Here is a 19,071-nt window from a genome sequence, read left to right as displayed (position 1 = left end):
GTCACACTAGAGCCGGGATTACATTTTTTCTGCATAATAAAACCATAATGTTATTCAAGGGAAAATGATCAACTGCGTGACAGCAATTTAATGTAGAAATGTATTAATGCATTTTTAAAGTAGCTTGTACTCCAACAATATATTTTATCTTACCAAAATTCATTAAATAAACATACTTACAATGAGATTTACAATATTAGATTATAAAATTAATATCCAATTATATTTAGTGCTGTGGTAGTTAGCGCCACTGCCTCAGTGCTCTGAGGTCTTCAGTTTGATTCCAGGCTAGGGCTCCTTCTGTATAGAGATTATATGTTCTGCTTGTGTTTGCATACTGTAGGTTGCCTCTCATTTAAAAAAAGACTTGGAAGCTACAATTGATCAAATATTCTAAATTGTCTTTTTCTCCATGACCCTGTTTTGTTCAAGAATTCCAGCCTGCGAGAGAAATCACATGCCCTCTGTCCCAATTTGAGCCCTATGCCTGATTTGCTGTGACACCTTTCTTCTAAAGGATGATGGATGGCACTTCAATAGCATTTTCATTTCTTTTTTCTAAAGCACATTGAGACCATTAGAATGTATGGAGCCGACAGAAAAAAGGACACTGAACATTGTACATCCTTTACTGTTTTTTTTAATTTGGCAAAAATGAAGCGTTCTTCTGCTTATATGGTGAAGGACTTTGAGTTAGACTGTGTAAAATCTCATTTCAAAATTAAAAGTAAAAAGAATTTGCAGTGTAGAAGACTTCACTTGTTTATTGTGTATCTGTAAGTCTTTTTGCTAGGTCAAGTCTGTGTGATTTCAGCTCTTGTGTACAGTGTAAATTAGCTGCTTGAATTTTTGAAAGTTTTCAGTAGAAATATTCAATATTACAAGTAACAATTATTTTATAAGAGAATGGCAGTGCATTATGTAAATAATGTTTACCTTAAATTTATTTTTACTTTGCTTGCAAAATAACATTTATATGGTGTTTTTAGGAGCTTTTTTTTTGCTAGTATGGAGGGTCTATTTCTGATCTTAACTTTGCTTAGCTAAATGTTTTATTTAAGACGCTGCCTGACTATCTATGCTATGAATTATGTAGAAATTAATCTCCTTTCAAAAAGTTATGTGGATCGCTGCTAACGTGCAATTTATGAATTTAACAGAACTCTTGTCCTGAAATGCACTTATGTGCAGAATTGTACACATTTGCATTTGTGGTATAGTATAATTTTGTCACTATTTTCATTAAATGTGGTTTGACAGTTTCCTGCATTAGGCACTGACCACAGATATAAGTTAAAATTTGATATAGGTATAAGCTTATTTGATAAAATGAGGAGCAGCAGATCAATCCACCTTGCCAAGCTGATATTCACTTTATATAGAATGTCAATTTACTAGTCCTTGAAGCTTATACGAAAGCTCATGTCACCACCATTCAGATAATTGAGAGTTTTATCTTTAATCTGTTACTGAGCAGACAGAGTAAATTGCAATGATTTCTCTACATTTTAAGATCCATTTGGGCAGTATTGCATATGGCTCATATCATAGATACAGGAAGGACCAAGGTGATTCTGAAGTCAGGTGAAAGCAATCAGAAGTAATTTTCTCCAAGCCCCTGTGTGAGGAGAAATTAAATGTTAGCCACACTCCTGTTGAAATGCACTACTGCACCTCCATGAAACAAAAGAGCCGTAAGGGCTTTGTTTTTTTTTCTGTAATTTTCTAATCAGTTCTAGTTGAGTTATCTACCAGTTAAAGATCTGCTTTAAAAATAACTTGGCATTGTTACAACCCTTAAAGGCACTTATCTAGTGCAAAGTAAAATTCTTACTGTTCTGTACTGTTCAGAAATCACAAGTTCCAGTCAGGGCAACTGCAGTCTTTAGCAGAGTATGAGTCAATCAGAGTGCTCTGGTGTCTTTTTATATGTGGGTTGTAGCAGCAGAGCCAAGCTGATTAAATAATTTGTAATTCCAAGATGGGTGTGTGTATGAAAAGACAAATAACTAGCAACAGCAATATATACTGATGGAAAAACGAAACGCAACATTTTCTGGAATGAGAATACTATAGTTACAGCTTATGTACTTTCACAAAAAGTTGTCAATTTGTTTTATGCCCTCTGCCCAATACAGCTTGTGCAGTGTGGCATTGCAACTTGCCAATCACACGAAAGCTCAATAGGTGCACTTTTACCCAATGAGGTCCAGGTGGAACAGGTGGAATGCCTTAATTCAAAGCATAGGTCGCTGCAAGAAAAAAGCCACACTTAGTCAGTTTTCGGTGCATTCCAAAATACCTTGAATGTCACCAGAAGCAAGGGAGAGGGCCATTGGCATGCTGCAGACAGGCATGTCATGTGCCAGCATTGCCAGACACTATGGAGTAAGCTCCTCCACTGTGTCCCAACTGCAGAGAAGGTTTCAGCAGACCGGCAGGACAGATGACATTCCAAGATCTGGTTGCCCTCGAGTGACCACACCAGAGCAGGACAGACACATCAGACTGGTCCATCTGAGAGATCGTTTCAGATCTGCCACCCATACTGCTGCTGAAACTGCCGGCAGACGCAATGCCCGCATCAGTGACAGGACAGTGAGGCTCCATGCTGCTGGCCTTAGAGCAAGGCAACCTGTCAGAGGCCCTCTGCTCACACCTCCTAGACATCATACCTGACTGGCCTTGGCCAGTCAGAGGCTGCATTGGACTCTTCAGCAGTGGCGTCAGGTCCTCTTCACGAATGAGTCACTCTTCGGCCTGTATCACACAGATGGGAGGGCCAGAGTGTGGAGGAGGAGGTGTTGTGTTTCTTTTTCCATCACTATATATATATTTTTTTTAAAAAGGTTAATGGATACTTTTAGCTTTTAGTTTTACACACACAGCTTGGAATCACTTACTCAGCAAAATGGCCTACTGCTGGTTGAAGAAGCTATCCCAATCACAAGATACTATATATTATTACACGATTGCAATAAAATCACTATACAATTATTCTATAGTCACTTCCAAATGCATGTTAGGATTATAAGCATGCACATACAGGATTATGCTGTCGCCATTCAGCAGAATCCACACATTGTATCCTGATTGCTCTGTGTCTATTTAATCAATATCTGTAAAGTTGGTACTGTGTGCAACTCTTCTCTGGTACCTTTTTGAAACAGTCCTTTTCACATTGCACTTAGTGACCTATGAAAATGATTTCATTAACAGGGATTGAAGAGGCTGTCAGAACATCCAAAGAGAATTTCTGTATTCAATTAACAGGAGGCAGAATGTTCCTGGAAAATGTCAGTAACCACAGTAGCAGTTATAATACAAATTTTTATGACTCATCGTCATGCTTAATTGCATTAGCAGAGATGCTAAGAATATTAATTGAAAATGTTTAGGAGGGTGCTTTTCAAGGTGTGAAATTAAGGCTGCAAGAGTTATGACAGTATAAGTGTCTTAAAGCTTATCTCATGTTTTCAATGGCTGGGGTTCTTCTTGCAGCTATTGGAAAAGGACACCAATGCACTTTGCTTGTTTTATTTTTTAAATACAATGCTACTTAAAATTGTATTATTTTATTCATTAGGTGATTGTTACAATAAAGATAGATACTGGTAAAATGAGTTTAAGCAGATGATCAATTTAAAAATTGAAGACTGTCAAAACTGTGGATGTGAATTTGTAGAAAATCTAATGGGAAAATCAAAATGTGCAATGTGTAAATTATAATATATGATTATCAATATATAAAAATAATTTTCACGAGGGGTTACGGTTTTCCAGGGCTCACTGTGCAATTCAGGTTTACTACAGGTGATCTGCATTTTCTCCGTAATTAACCGCTCTCTATTTAAAGCCGAGGCCCCACTTCAACGGAGCTTCATCATTGTTTTTTCACTCTTGTCCCTTTCCCTGTCTGAACGGGTTCTTCCCTCATCTCTGTCTCTGGTCTGTTCTGCACTCCAGTTCCCCAGTTGTAGCCTCAGCAGTCTCTCCGGGTGATCGTCTCACCCTGGATCCCAAAGCAGGTCAGCATTCCTGCCTTTTGTTTCTCGACTCCAGGATAACGCTCCAGAGTTGAATGTCCTGTTCTGCTCTGGAAGCCTGGAAAGGGATCCCACTCCTAGCCACGGCTGCTCAAATCTGTGACGGGCTGTCTCACCAGGGTAGAGATCCCCAGGGTAGACGCTGATTACCCACTTTCTGTGCTGAGACAGTCTGATCACAGTCCGCTCAGGTTACTGCAGTCTGCTCTCACCTTGCCCCGGATCATGGCAGCTTGCTCGCACCCAACAGTATACACCGATCTGCTCGCACTCTGCTCCAGACATCTGCAACCTATTCGGACCTTGTTTCCAGATTCCCGCGGCCTGCCCGAACACTGTCTTCAGATTCCCGTGGCCGAAACTATGCTCCTGGTCACTGCAACCTTTTGAACTGCACTGTAACGAGTCTCCTGGTCTCCACCCTGGGACCCCTGGACTCCTCCTGGCTGGCCCCCTCCTCTGGCGGTTCCTTCCCGCAATTAGGAGGCAGCTCCCGTCGTCCAGAATCCCAGAGCTCCGTCTGTGAAGTTCCCTCACCTCCTTGCCCACAGCCCACTTCTGTTCCCTGGTTTGCCCTGTCCCTCTTCACCTTTTTTTGTTCTTCAGGGCAGCTTCTTTCCTTGATTCAGGGCTCCTTCCTTTCCCTCACATTCCTGCTTCTCGGGCTGTCTGGGTTCTGCTCTGTCCTGTTCTCCCTGTTTTTCCAGTCTCCTCTCAGTGTCCCAGCAGAGCCTTCTGTACCATCCTGGGAAGCCTGGTACCCTGTGTCAGCTCTGTGTGGAGAGCATTCCCCTGTTGGCCTGTCTCCCTGACGATTCTCATTTTCCAGGCTCTGACGGGGACTGCTCCTTGCGGCTGTGCTTACTCAGGGCTCTGAGAGCTGAGAAGGACATTAGGACGGGTCCTTGCCTCCCGTTCTTGCAGACATCTTCCTCAGTGGGTCCAGAGGACGCCTGGGTATCTGATCCTGATCACACCCAGGCGCCTCCGTCAGAGAGAGTACCTGAGAGACCGGTACTCCCAGGCTGAAGGCACACGCCTGGCCTGGTCTCGGAGGAGGCCACCCATTAAGGGCGTACTCCCGGGCCCTCTGACTTGACCGCTGTGTGGGGGTTCTCTGCCTCACCTGCCCAGCGAGACCCCTCCTCTGCGAAGATCCTGGGAGCAGCGCAGCTGCATTCCGATGAGACTTCTTTTCTGTCCCGCCCATCGGCCAGAGAGTTTGCTTGTTTGATCCCCTGGCAACCTGGAGGTCTGCCTCCTAGACCTGTGCGGCCCCCTTCCCCACCGGGGACTTGGTAACCGGACCCATCTCAGAAGCGAGGGTTCTAGATTCTAAGTAGAGGCTGGCACTTCTCTCTCTTTGGTCGCCAGAGATAAGATAAGATCACTTTATTGGCCATATACAATTTCTTGTATTAGGAATTTGTCTTTTTGCATACCCCATCTTGCGCTCCATGAGACACACAGACAGGGAGAGGAGCTTGTGGTGAGAGCGCAGGATCAGCCATTAAGACAGTGCCCCTGGAGCAGTTGGGGTTAAGGGCCTTGCTCAGGGGCCCAAAGGAGTAGGATTCCTCTGCCGGCCCCGGGATACGAACCGGCAACCTTCCAGCCACAGGTGCAGATCCTTAACCACAGAGCCACCATCCCACCCAGAGATGCAGACAGTGAGCATCCCCTGGACCACTGCGCTGCACATGGTTTTCTTCGTCCTTCTGTTCTCACTTTTCATTTCTTCCGTAGCATCCTAACCCTCGGTCAGTCGGGTCTCCTTGAGAGTTCCGCCTCTCTCTGGTTCCTTGTGCGTGGGCTCTTATGCGTCACACCCGGGAATGATTCTGTCATTACTAAATAAAAATGTAGACTTGGAATGCTGTTTTCTAACACGGTTTATTTTCATTCTTTCACAGAGTATAAGTCATTTAAGTAGTCTGAAGAGGTTTAGCCAATAATATAATCAAAATTAATTTAAAAATGAAAACCTGGACATACTTTGCCATCAGCATTTTGTTTAAACTGCAGGACAGATAAAAGCTGCAGCTAAGTGGGAAACAATGGCAAATATGATAGTGTTGGTCTGTATTACAACACTTTAACCTTGTGTCTGTAAGCTTTCCATTTGAATGGCTGATTCAGTTGTCGGTTTTAGTATACTATTTCAATATACTAATATACTATTTCAATACTTCTGGTGCTTAAGAACTTTTCATAGAGGTAAAATAGAAACTTTCAGCTCACAATAAGTCATAACAGCTTTACTTTTTCCACCACAGTAAATTATGCTTAGTAGAAAGAATTATTTATGAACCCCATAGATCCCATAGAACTAAATAAAAAAACATCTTATAAAAACTGTTACAGTCTAACTATTTTATTAACCTGGCTTGAATGTAGAGTACCACTGGTTTTGTTATAGGGAACTATGATCCAGAAGACTGTGTGGAATAAGTGGCTTGTCGTGTGAGAGGATTGGTGTGGCTGGAAAAAAAGGTCTCCGATTATTGGATCATTTTGTAAAATGGAAAAGTTCTGTTTGATGACCTGCGGAAATAGAAAGGCTGTCAGTATGGAAGGAGAGAAGTTGCAAGGGTTGTTTTTGACTCTCATGAGGGCTCATTAAAAGGGAAGAAAAAAAAGGATTGCATCTTGAGAGCTTCATTTTCAAAATCAGCCTCGTCGCTGCATAAACAACGTGTTGTGTGACTATAAAAAAGGAAGAGAGTATTTAGTATACATGGGATGGAAGGAGCTGTAAAGATAATTGTAAATCAGTAGGTTATTCCTGTGCAGTATACTGGAAGACTCATGTCCAGAGTGTTGGAAAAAGAATTTGGTTAAGGAGGTGGAATTGAAGAGGTGGTGTTGGCAAATGGAATGTATAAATTCCGTTGTCTGACTTCTCAAGCAGGAGGTAATGCCCACACAGACATTAATATCACTTGCAGAGCTCAGAGAAAAAGCTAAATTAAGAGGTAAAGAATCTAGCCAACCAACGTATTTAGCAAAGCTATTCTGGAACCCATGGCAGCACTGAGAGCCTGACATGCTGCCATGACAAAAGACAGCTAAAAAATGTCCCTTCAGGAAGAGAACCGATTCAGCTTGTCAGGTAAGGGTGTACATTGGGGATCAAGCACTGCATGTTAGTAGAATGCGTTCGAGAGCTGTGAGGTTGTTATCGTGGGGATTGACAGCACACAGAGATAAAAAGATAAAGATGTAGCATTCTGTCTGAAACTGTGTAACAACTGCACAGCATGGTTACCATTTGTTTTGTATAAAAGAAGACCCTAAACAAGTGGTTTCATTAAGCTGTGCAGAAAAGCAGGTGAGTAAAAAAGAGGTATGTAATTGGACAGTTCGAAAAAGATGTAATAGGGCATTCTGGGTTGTCATTCTGTGGATCTACAGAAAGAGGTAGACTTGGGATTCCTACAGGCGATCAACAATAAGAATGTCAGTCAGTCTTAATTAATTCTTAGTAATTCTAGTTTATAAAAGGAGACAGTGTGGATATAGCCTCCTATTGGTACTTGGTGTTATTGTGAAAGAATACAGTTTGCAGACGTGTTAAAATTAATATATTGCCTTGAGGTTTCAGAAATATATAGTATGTTTTTTTATCACACCATGACAACACCACCCTTGTTTACAGCTTTCATAATATCCTCTCTTTCGTAGGGTGATTGGGGTGGCATTCTCCTCCGGTGAGGTTAGACCTGTGAATTCTATTAAAGTATTTAATAAAGTTATCAACTAAATAAGAGCAGCCTGAACTGAGAGTCCAACAGATGTGTCTGAGGTGGGATTAAGTTTGTTGATGGTATCAATTACAGGTTTGCTCTCAGCTCTTAATGAGGGAGCCTCGCTCAGTAAATGTGCTGTGAGGGCAAGATAAATCTGTGGAAGTCCAACACTTTTGAAAGTGCCATAGACCTGTGAAAAATCAATCTCTCAACCAGTGAAAGAAAACGGTTAGAAAGTGTTGTGACAAAAAGACTCTCGTTGACAAAGTAAATGCAGATGCTGTCTTGGGTTCATGTAATAAATTGTCCATATGTAATAATGGTCCTTACTGGTGCCAAGGAACTCATAAATTCTACATTTAGACATACTGTATGATAAAGTTTGTGATGTCAGTTGGAGTCAGTTGGAAAGTTATGGAGCTGTCAGTTGCAAAAAGCTCTTTGCTTCTCAGACAGCACTGGCAGTGTTCGTAAATTGTTTCTTAACAGAAAAAAGTAAGAGGCATTAATTGGATTAGAAGCCTTTGAGTATAGATTTGGTCAGTTTCAGAAATGAAGGAAAATGCATAAAATGTTGGATGACATTATTTTGGGATGATGTTGTGTTGACAGCATCTGTAGAGAAATAAAAAGTGGTCACACAGTCTTTGAGAAAATGTTAATGTCAATGTTACATAAGGGGTTAATAGGCTTGATAAAAAGGTTGAGGTGCTAGGAGTGGGGAAAGCTTTAGTAGAAGTTATGGTGGACCATAGCAAAGATATTCTGAAGCGTCCTACCTCAGTATATGGGCTGCAGAGAAACAGGGGTCAATTCCACAGAAAAAATGAGAAACGAGTAATATACACAGCATTTCAACAGTGCAGCCTTCCTCAACTGAAAAGAAGGGAGGAAGAGGACAAGATTAAAATGGGAGAGTAGAGTGGTAGAGAAAAGCAGAAAAAAGGATGAGCATGGCTAGAGGTTTATTTACAGGTCACATAAACCTTTTGCTTTTCAGTCCTGGAAAGAACACTTATTCTAGGACTTCTATGCAAGCAGCTTTCCTCATTTCTTTTTGCATGAATAACCTCATTTCATTTTTACTGCATGCAGGGTCCCTTACATAAGTGGCCTTATTTCCAAAGTCAGATACATACACTCTGTTGTAAACATACAGAATGATAGCTCATTAATTGTTATTTCTGTTTTTGTACATGAAGCTCTTCCCATAGGATACACAGTGAAAAACAGTCCAATTTGGTTACTGGTATCTCCTGAGGGAGAAGTGAAGTGGTCTATTGTGACTGGCACAAGACCCATAAATGTAGATAACAATCTGACAGCAGCAGTAGACTTGATAGACTTAACTGTAATTTGATAAAATAATAATATTATAAATAATATAAATATAAATAATAAGTCCAATTCACAAATATAGCCAATCCTGATAATTAAGTCTTAATAGATCTTTATTGTTCATATGCTATAGTTTATTTTGATTAAAAGTCAGATAAAACAGTGATGTTTGATCTATTTAATATTAGTTTTACAGACACAAGATGTTATGAATGCTCACTAAATAACATATTGGGCCTCCTTGAGCAGCTGGAATAGCTTGGTGTCACGATCGCAAACCCCTCCTCTTAAGGGCGCTCCAGCCCTTCCTTGTTTGCCTCATTCCCCGCACCTGTTCCTTGTTCCAGCCCCTCTTCAGTTCCCCCTTAAAAGCCAGACGCTGACGCTAATCCGGGCTCTGCATTGGTTCCCACATCATGGGAGCCTGGGACCTGGATGCGCCTGGCTCCATTATGCTTTTAGTTCCTGTTCCCGTTCCGACCTGGTTCCCGTTTTTAATCGTCTGTCTAGGATGGACCCCCCGGCTTTGGACTTTTGCCTCCTTTTGGATTCTCCTTTGGACTTCTTCCTGGATTGTTTGCCATGGCCACACCCACCAGAACACCAGAGCACCAAGGACACTCCCCCTGTTTTCATCCCCGTATCCTGCATGCTTTTTCCCCGTGTTTTCCCCACTCATTCCCGGATTGTGTCGCCTGCATAGATTCCGGAAAGAATGCTTTCGTGACACTTGGACATGCTTTGAAGCACTAGGCGTCCAATTGCATACCATTCCCCAGAAGAACTGCCTCAAACTAAGCCTGTGAAAACCAGAATTGTGTCAATAGTGACTGAATTTCATATCTCAGCAATAAGCTCTAACACTTCCCAGTAGGAATTAGAATTGAGGATTACATGTATCAGGGAAGATAGTGAAAGCCAAACAACAAAGTGCTCTGGTACCACAGAGTCAATTAGTGTGACTGGGGGTTTCTTATATTCCTGCTATTGTTGGTTAATAAACCAATCACATTATAAAGGACAAGCTGAAGATATTGACTAACCCATAGTTGCTTTTTTCATATTGAACCTGATAAGCCAAGGAATCACAGCCACCAACATCACCCAAAGCAGCTCTATAACATTTTGTTATATTAACATCAGGAGAATGGATTCTACATTTTGTATCAGTGCCGAGATTCTCCAGAAGCCAGTATGAGAATTTCACATTAAGCCACTAAGAGCAGAATCCCTAATGAATTCTCAAAACCTCTCAAAAGCCCACACACTGCTCCTAAAATTATACCATTAAGTCTGTTGGCAAAACATGACAGCTCAGACTGTTTCGATGAGCTGTGACAGTTTGGGGTTGCTGATCACTGTTGCCAGCCCTCTAGTGAGAGAAGTAAGGCAAACACTGCAAGAGTACTCAAATGCTGTCCTTAGGGTGCTTCTATGTACAAGGTGTAGTAAAGTTTAATTTCCATAGAATAAAAAACTACACACAGAGCTCTTGTTTCCTTAAAGTCACTTTTTCAAACACACTTGTGCCTAAAGGATCGGACGGCTACTCTATTTTCCCACCTGCAGCAGTTTTGGAAGAATGTTTTAGTAAGCCTGCATGAAACTGACAGTTTACCCCCAATAACAATAATAATAATCAAATCGTATAATCAAAGCATTAGCAAAATCAGATTGATACAGAGTGCTCCTTCTTCAGGTGATCTTTGCAGGTATTAACAAATATATTAGAAGATAAATAAAATTAATTATTTCTCCTGTTAATTGGCAAACACCTGAAGTCGACGTAATGTGCTTTCACCTCTTTGAAATCCAGATAACAACATCAAAGCCTTTCCTAACTTTGCAAAGGAATACGAGACGGAATGCACTTAAGATCTCTTTTCTTCTACAGCAAATTTCATAACATCCAGGGGGTGTTTATAAAAAGCCTGCAGGAGAATTTGGTGTTGTATGAGACATTGCACATGCATTTTCCACTTGGCCACTTTGCACTCATTTGCATTTAAAATGCCAGATGTCAAGGAAACAGCCTTGGCGTTTGTAACTACATTTACCATAATAATACCAAGATAAAAGGTTAGTAATTTTAGAAACACTTTTTGATTTTTCACACCCATGTCATGCGATATTTAATCTTTGATTCATCGGATAAGTTGCATTTTAAGTTATTTTTTAACTCAGAAATAATTGAATGATGTACATTGGCTAGTGTGGCAATTATACACTGTTTACGATCCAGTGTTATTATCATTACACAGTATTACCATCCTGCAAAATCAACTAATGAATAATGGTCCAGAAAAAAATGGATGAAGCAGGTCACACACTCTATCCTCCTTTTGTTTATAGGTTATAAAGATTATAAATTACTATCATTTATCAACCAGACCTGTTTCTGAAAGATGTCCATTGACTAACACCCCACTAACTGTGTTTGCAATATTCATGTTTTATGGCTTCAAATTAAATCAAATCAAATTACATGGGAGGTGGTTGAAGGTGAGGCTTAGACTTAAATTATTAGTTTTTTTAATGGTTTATGGTTTTCCTAAGACCTTAACTAACTTTAAATAAAATCCCCTGGTACATTGTTGAACAAAGAATCTTTAGATATTTTTCTAAACTGCATCAAGTTATTAGGTTGATGTTTCATCCCCCAGAGCCTTTCAGCTGTGCAGTCTAAATTTAGAAGAGTGGCTTTGCAATTTGGCTTAATAAAATGCTGTAGTAGCTCACATTTTGTCTGCTTGGGTGGTTGCCTTAAAGTTGACTTTAGGCTTCACATCTGCAGAAGCAGTTAATGATGTATACATTTTGACCTAGACCTCCTCACAGCTAAATGTTCTGTACTTCTGTACAGAAGACTTCTACACCCTTATCAAAAAAGAACAAGACAGAGCCATCCTGTTTAAGACAGTCTGTACCTTTCCATCATCTTGTCACGACGGGATTATTCATGTAATGTTCCAAAGAAAGCTTGCAAATGGAAATCACAAGCTTCTGGTATAAAATAAGACAGCATAACTAAATAACATGACCCTATGCCAGACAAAACTGCTGAATAAAAAAAATATTTTTGAACTGCATCTTTATTTACAACAGAAAAAACAGAAAATACTAAGAAATGCAGTATCATGTGCATTGTAAGTATGTGGGCATTATTAATTCTAATTCATGAAGTTTTGTGTGGTTCACTGCCACTCTGCTAAGGTATTATATCTGTTTTACTGAACTGACTGGATGCCTGTTATATATAAATGTAAAAATAGACAGAAAAGCATTGTAAGCATGCTGCCCTGTTTATGGTTTCTCTCCAGGGAATGTGATCTATTCCGATAAAGTGGGTTTGTGTTTGTTTCAACACTCAGAATACTTCATGACCTAGGGAAGACAACTCATCTTGTGTTTCGTGCCTGTTGTTAAGCCAATAGCACAAATTTCTTAATATCCAAGAATAAATCATATTCATATCAGAATTAACAGGGGATAATTTGTTCATTGTGGAAGGACATTTTACTTATCGTGTATGGTATACAGTATGTACATCAGTAATGATAATTTTTTTGATTTATTCATGTTCTTATGTAATTAACACTAAAAGAAATTCACTTGTGTACTTTCCAGTCATATTTGTACAATCTGGTGTTTCTGCTGTTGATCCAAGTCTCTGATCATGATATTAAAGACAGCTCCATGAACTCTTTAGACTAGTTGTTCAAGCCTTCCTGGTACAGAGATAATTGATTTAGGAAATCCTCCCAAATGCCCATTACTGGAATGCAATTAATCATGGATTCAGAAGATCCAGTCGCAGACTCAATTTTAGTAAAATATTTGCGTGTGGTCAGGAAATACTTTAAGAACAGTGAATGAGAATTTACCTCCCCTCGGTGTTATATCCTATAAAAAATTAATGAACATGCTTGAGATGTTAAAACTGACCAATCTATTACTTGATGCCATTGGTACTCTCTAAAACCATGGCTTACTCTATAGGTCTTTTTTTAAAACCTTTCCTTCTGGCTGTATGAAAGGCTAATTGAGATGTTCCATATCTGATGTTTGCAGTGGATTATTTTTGTGTTCTTTTTTTGTCCACCTCTAATGGATACCCTTGCGGCTCTCAAATCCAGAAGAATTAAAGGCTTATCCTTCCCATAGCTGAAGCCCGGCATCACTTCTTTTTGTAATCTTTGCAGCAGTATCTAGCATAATGCTTATGAATCCTTGTGTTATTATAGCTGTAGAAACATTAAAATGTTAGAGTCCGGGTGTTGGTGAAAGAAGAGCTGTTTATTCGTATGCATACGGGAGATCAGCTTGTAAAAGCTAGTCTCTCCAAAAGATGTTGCTCAACGCTTTTTATACACAGTAACAGACAAACTTCCTACCTTTACCATAGATGACCTAATCTCTAAAACAAACCATTAGTTCTTAGTCAAGCTTGGATAACGGAAAACAACTCCTTATTGAGACTTCGTTATTGCTTACATTTGCAAAACAAGACATTCTACTTCCCTTTTTACTATATTTAAGACATGAGCTGGTATGCTTCCATTTGCCAATGTCATAAGCAGTTAGAAAACTAAAAGATAAGCAGTTTGTTAGTTTTTATCAAATTAAATAACATTCCTTCATAGCAAACTATAATAAAAGGCTGAAAGTGTTCATTCCAGAAGCAAGCATTAAAACGCAGTTTATTACAGTCTCAAACGATACACCTCATAATTGTCACATTTAATATTAGCACAAAACAGATCAATGATGGGGCTGTTAAATATTTTTATTTAGAAAATGTTACTATAAAACCAATTAAATAGTATCTCTTTTACTAATGTCTCTGAGTAAAGCCATTTGTAAACCATTCAGGTGAAAACATTAAACTCATTAAACCTAGCATAGACATGTAATGATATCCTAAGCTTTTACTAATCATTTCCTATTAACTATCAGATGCATATACTGTATAGTGGATTGTGCTAAGTGCTTTCATTGATTTACAATAATTGACAACCCTGTTTCTTTCCACAGAGCTTGCACATAATTCACAGCAATTGTGCTTCATTTGCACTTCCATGTTATTTTCATTCTGAGATCAAAACTGTAATAAAATAAAAGGGGATTCATCCATTAAAGGTTGCAAAATGTGCAAGTGTGCATGTTCCAGTGTAAAACTGATAATTCGTCTGACACCAAGGTTAGAGTTGAAGCTCATTATTTCTCCACCACATATTTTCTTTGTCAGTTAAACCTTCTCTGGGCGTGATTCCCATTACTAGCCATTATTAACGTGTCCTTGGAAGGTTAATTAAAAGGAAATTCTGTCATCAGCTGAATTTCAGCGACCACGGCTGCAATTATTTGCTTAATTAAGAAATGATTAAAATCACATGGGTTTTATCTTGTATTGTGTGAAAGTGATAATGATACATTTCAAATGGCATTAAAAATACTTAAAATGTGAACATGAATGGAAAAAAATTGATATAGTATTTATGGTATTTATGTTATCTTATGTTACAGTAATACAAAATGCAGCAAAAATCTTTTTTGAAAGAACTAAAGGAACCATTGAAGTATTGAAAAAAAATGACGTGAAATTGGATGTTTATCATGCCCTATTGCACCATAAAATCACTAATCAGCCAGCAGCCATATCACCCTGCAACTCACAACTGGCAACCCATTGAAGCTAAGCAGGTGTGAGCCTGGTCAGTACCTGGATGGGAGACCTCCTGGGGAAAACTAAGGTTGCTGCTGGAAGAGGTGTTAGTGGGGCCAGCAAGGGGTGATCACGCTTTGGTCCATGTGGGTCCTAATGCCCCAGTATAGTGATGGGGACACTATACTGTAAACAGGCCTTCAGGTGAGACGTAAAACCAAGGTCCTGACTCTCTGTGGTCATTAAAAATCCCAGGGCGTTTCTTGAAAAGAGTAGGGGTGTAACCCCGGCGTCCTGGCCAAATTCCCCATTGGCCCTTACCAATCATGGCCTCCTAATAATCCCCATCTATGAATTGGCTTCATTACTCTGTTCTCCTCCCCACTGGTAGCTGATGTGTGGTGAGCGTTCTGGCGCACTATGGCTGCCGTCGCATCATCCAGGTGGATGCTGCACATTGGTGGTGGTGGAGGGGAGTTCCCATTACCTGTAAAGCGCTTTGAGTGGAGTGTCCAGAAAAGCGCTATATAAGTGTAAGCAATTATTATAATTATTGTTAATTAATCAACCCCAGAACACCATAATCTGTATCAGACCTGCCAATCACAGTGACAACACGATATGACTGGAAATCAATCCCAACTGAGCGCTTTTGATACTTGCTTTTTACAATGTTATGTAATTGTGTACAATGTAAAATATTCTACCTTTTCCTTGTGTGCTTCTTGATTTATGGATTTTTGCTTGTTCTTCTCTTTGCTTTTTGGATTTCATGTTCTCGCACATGTTTTTCTGTTTTTGTTATCTGTGCCCCCGTGTTTGTCCTTGGATCTCCTAAGGCACCTTGGTTTGTTTTTTCACAGAATTGAATTCTTGGCAGCTTTTTTGCTCTGCACTGCAGCTTGCTGATCACCTGCCATTGTCTTCAGCTCCAGAGTGCTACACTTAAAGTACAGTAAGTGCAGTGCATTACAATGTTAAAATAAAGTCATAAGGCAAAGTCCATTTTGAGCAGTATATTATTTGAATTGTATTTTATTATTATTATTATTATTATTATTATTATTATTATTATTATTATTATTATTATTATATTGTTGAGTATCTGCTTTAATAACATGTTGGACCTCTTTGAGAAGGAAAAATAGCATGAACCAGACATGGAATGTGTTCCATAAGATTCAGAATTCTTTGCATTGTAATGCAATCCCATTCTTCCATCAGGATCACTGTCAACTGCAAAGGGTTGTGGACTGCATTGTGCAGAAAATGGATACAGACTAGAACTGGATCTAAACTAGTAAGTCTAAAGTGCAGTAACAAAAAAAATTCAGAGCTGAAGTAAAAAAAAATAACTCTTGACCTTTTTGACTTAAGCTCTATAAAATATCCAACAGATTCTGTAACTGTCCCTCATTTATTAAAAAAAAAATCTTCTTTCCGATACGTGGTCTTTTTGCTCCTCTAGGCAGATTTATCAAATTGAACATTGTGATTTTAGGTTTTACATGAATGTATAAAAGGAAGAAAAAAAGCAAATGTGTGAAAGTCTATACACATACAGAGGCTTGACAACAGTGTCAGTATCAGCCTGTGGGGAGAGCTGTTGTGAATTAGGGTTCACTGTCTGGCCAGCAGGGTGTCAGTCTTAGCAAAGTGACATTTGACAGTTTTCAAGCATTCAGAATGAAGGGGTTAAGTGATGTGGGATCCCAGAGAGGAGGAATATAAATATAAATGTTTTCATTATTATTTTTAATAATAATTTATATTGAAATTATTTCAATATAAAATGAAAACTGAAAAAGGATAAAAAGGAAAAGGATACTATCTTAAATGTTCTCATACTTCTGCCAAACATGATCAGGTTAATTTCTGAAGATATCGCAAAATCCAACATTATCATATTGTAATACAGCCTGTATTACTGCTGCATTGAAAGTGAGGACTAATTAAATTGGAACTTCTTTGGGCCTTTTGAAAGAAGGCCTAGGTAATGCATTTGTGACATTTACATTCCCTGACATACCTGACTTTGACAATGAAGAGCTGCAGGCATTGTAAAAGCTTCCTGAAATGATGCAGATGTATTCGATTTGCGTGCATTTGTAATCCCTGAAAAAAGCCTTGGCACTGTCCTTGATGTTTCATAGAGTGAAACAATCTACGAGGCAAATCTATTTGGAACACACAATGCAAATTCATAATCCACATCTATTTCATTTTGTATTGCATTTTAATTTTTTAAATTTTGCTTAATTTTGACGCCTACACAAGCCCATTAAAAGACACTCTAGAGAGCCCACAATTTGTTTTAATTTCAGAATCCTCACAATAAAAATGTCCAAGTTAGAACAACAGCAGGAAATGTCTTTGTATAATATTTAGCTTGTGACTGTTGTCTGATGGCAATGCTTAGCAACTGGAAATTGATGAATGGAAGTAAAACTGTTGCACTGACAATGACAAAAAAGGAGGATGTAGGGTTACCACCAATGAAATAGGGAAACCTATTGGGCTCAATAAAGCCTCCCTCCTGTTTGTGAAATATGGAGTCTGACAGGTACCTGTGGAGATGACAAAGCTATTTAATCATCCTGCATGGGACTGAATCAGTTATGAAGGAAGGGAAGCTTAGCGGAGCCACACACCCATGGCACAGACTTATTAGATAAGTACAGATTTATTACTATGCACTAAAAAAGAAAAGGTGATGTGCAAGAGTTAGAAAAACTGGGGCACTCTGTGGGCCCTTGAAATGCATGGTCACAAGCCTTAACTGCTTTTTTCTCTTCTGTTTTAAAACCATACTAGTGAAATTAACTATACACATTTCATTTTGTTTTAACCTTTGTATTTTCCATGATATTCTGCATTGGTTCATAGTGGCCTTGATTTTTTTTTGGGGGGGTAGACATTTTACAGGAAATATTACTGATATCCAGTACATATTCAATGTATTGCAATTGAATTTATTCCTATATAGCACCTTTCACACCAAGGTTGCCCTAAGGCACTTAAAAAAAGGAACCAAAAACTCCTCTGTAAGAAGAAAAAAAAACCTCTAGGTGTCCAAATTCAACTGGCTGCCCGACACCTCTGGGCATGCTAACATTATACAATTCTAAAAAAGTACTAAATGTGGAGTATTTATATCACAGTTCAAGCCCTAAAGTAACTCAGGAGCCTGGGTCATGTCAAGTGCAGCTGGGATTCCCCAAGAGTGCTGCAGGGGTAATGTGAGCAGCTATCAGATGGAGCTCTCTCAGATTGTGGCCACCCAGTGACTCATGTAACTTACTCTGAGCCTGCTGCCTTTCAGTGACATCAGCAAATGACTAATTTCTCCACCAGACCATATTAACTCTCCTATAAGGCACTTTGGTGCCCACAACATGCCAAACAATGAATGGAATCTGACAATTGACACTGAAGATCTCCTAGAACTACTATAGTCCTGTGGATATTAATGGTTATTATTATAGTTTTTAAAACATTTACTGTAAGTAAGACACGGTTAGTTATTTGTCATGGGATTTATCTGGGAGACCTATTTCTAAGCCTTTTCTCCATCAACATGAGTTTGTTTCTTTGTGACATCATAAGGAGAATAGAAAAATGGAATTATAACATCAGAAATAAATCAAATGGCTGCGAAAAAGTGTTGTGGAAATCCAAATCAAGCCCATGATCATTGGTTACTGGGTCATTGTGCAGCTGTTTTGTTGATTTAGGATCCAAGACAACTGTGGGACAGTGGGAATTACTGATTTTGTATTACCAGTTTGTAATTACTCTTGTTTACTTAATATTATTTGGAAAAATCAAAACCTGAAATGTTAATATCAAAACAAGACTGGAGAAGGGGACATCAAGTAGGTAACACCACCGTGTTTTCTGAGGATTAGTATTATATGCTGCACAGTTTCTAGGTAACCAGTTTGAGTTTTGACTGTCAAGCTTTATTTCTGATGTTGCAGGCTTCATAATAGCTTCTGTTATCTGTTTGTGTTGTCTTGATTTGTTGAGAATACACAGAGAAAAGGTATGTGTGCTAATGAATGTACCGTGAAAAAGACTTTTAAATGTCACGAATTCTCAAACATTTTTCAAAATTAAAGCAGTGGTTAAACCTTAGCAAGTTTCCTTTCCAGTATTAGCTGTGAAGTGAGCCGGAGCATCAAAGGTCTATACAGTACGTTAAAGATGAATAGTAAACTCCACTACTCATGTGCCTTCACAGAAGTCTTAAAATTGTTTCTCAAATGAATAC

At 39.1% G+C, this 19,071-nt stretch overlaps 1 long non-coding RNA gene across 1 annotated transcript in view; it reads left to right on the top strand.

Moving 5' to 3' along the window:
* The first annotated feature begins 6,635 nt into the window (after positions 1-6,635).
* LOC148661884 (uncharacterized) overlaps positions 6,636-19,071 on the top strand; it is a 29,741-nt gene continuing 17,305 nt past the window's right edge. Inside the window, exons 1-3 of the long non-coding RNA XR_015939638.1 lie at positions 6,636-7,158; positions 15,662-15,753; positions 16,023-16,098. This is a non-coding gene — a long non-coding RNA (uncharacterized LOC148661884). The remainder of the gene's footprint in view (positions 7,159-15,661; positions 15,754-16,022; positions 16,099-19,071) is intronic.

Source organism: Lepisosteus platostomus, chromosome 6 (assembly GCF_059453375.1).
Source record: "Lepisosteus platostomus isolate fLepPlt1 chromosome 6, fLepPlt1.hap1, whole genome shotgun sequence".
NCBI classification, from domain to species: domain Eukaryota; kingdom Metazoa; phylum Chordata; class Actinopteri; order Semionotiformes; family Lepisosteidae; genus Lepisosteus; species Lepisosteus platostomus.
The sequence above is the reverse complement of the archived record's forward strand: the minus strand, read 5'-3'. Positions and strand labels throughout refer to the sequence as shown.